Here is a 1,515-nt window from a genome sequence, read left to right on the forward strand (position 1 = left end):
TTTCAAATTTGGTGTCATTATAACAACTAAAGTGGTTTAATCAAAAGTGTTTAGGTATTCTATAGCACTTGAGAGGAATTTGATTTCTTATGCAATCTCAAAATGAAAATTTCACACCTTCCATTTTCATTTCGTCTTATTTTACTTGACATTCTTTCCTCTGAAGGATGTATAAAAGTGAAGTTCCTTGCAAAACAAGAGCAGAGGAATATCCAGAAACAGTTTTCCTTAATATAAAATGATGAGTCTGCATACCATATTTAAGTGGGAGCCCGGCTAGCTCAGTCGGTAGAGCATGAGACTCTTAATCTCAGGGTCGTGGGTTCGAGCCCCACGTTGGGCAAAAACGAGTATTTTTTGCTGGATGATAGCATTGGCTCTCATAATATGGTGATTAATCTTGCATTAGACATGCACTAACTCCTAAAAATTGTATTTCCCTTGGTTACTCATTCATGAGAAATGTATCTCCAAGATTAGGTAGGGCCTGAGTCTAGGTTAACATACAGTGATATCACTCCTATTCAAGTACTAAACATGCCAACCTGAAGTGTAAAACATCCCCTAGGTGTAGTTAAGGCATCAGTTAGGAGTGAACTGAACACTCATGTTATGGGCAATTAGACTTAAAATAAAGTGTGGACAGCAGTAACGTTACTTTTGAAATGTGATGGTGAGTGAGCACACAGGGGAATTAGCTCAAATGGTAGAGCGCTCGCTTAGCATGCGAGAGGTAGCGGGATCGATGCCCGCATTCTCCATTCTAAAATGTGCATACATTTTACTTTTTAACTTGTAATTGCCATGGTTGTTGCAGAGTAAGAACAGAAAAGTCACAGATGGCTTTCAAATTTGGTGTCATTATAACAACTAAAGTGGTTTAATCAAAAGTGTTTAGGTATTCTATAGCACTTGAGAGGAATTTGATTTCTTATGCAATCTCAAAATGAAAATTTCACACCTTCCATTTTCATTTCGTCTTATTTTACTTGACATTCTTTCCTCTGAAGGATGTATAAAAGTGAAGTTCCTTGCAAAACAAGAGCAGAGGAATATCCAGAAACAGTTTTCCTTAATAAAAAATGATGAGTCTGCATACCATATTTAAGTGGGAGCCCTGCTAGCTCAGTCGGTAGAGCATGAGACTCTTAATCTCAGGGTCGTGGGTTCGAGCCCCACGTTGGGCGAAAACGAGTATATTTTGCTGGATGATTGCATTGGCTCTCATAATATGGTGATTAATCTTGCATTAGACATGCACTAACTCCTAAAAATTGTATCTCCCTTGGTTACTCATTCATGAGAAATGTATCTCCAAGATTAGGTAGGGCCTGAGTCTAGGTTAACATACAGTGATATCACTCCTATTCAAGTACTAAACATGCCAACCTGAAGTGTAAAACATCCCCTAGGTGTAGTTAAGGCATCAGTTAGGAGTGAACTGAACACTCATGTTATGGGCAATTAGACTTAAAATAAAGTGTAGACAGCAGTAACGTTACTTTTGAAATGTGA

General features: G+C 38.0%; 1 non-coding gene across 1 annotated transcript; it reads left to right on the forward strand.

Annotated features, from left to right (window-relative positions):
* The first annotated feature begins 270 nt into the window (after positions 1-270).
* TRNAK-CUU (transfer RNA lysine (anticodon CUU)) lies at positions 271-343 on the forward strand. Its single transcript has one exon. It is a non-coding gene; the product is annotated as a tRNA-Lys (tRNA).
* Positions 344-1,515: the final 1,172 nt, after the last annotated feature.

This window comes from Triturus cristatus, chromosome 4_1 (genome assembly GCF_964204655.1).
Source record: "Triturus cristatus chromosome 4_1, aTriCri1.1, whole genome shotgun sequence".
NCBI lineage: Eukaryota > Metazoa > Chordata > Amphibia > Caudata > Salamandridae > Triturus > Triturus cristatus.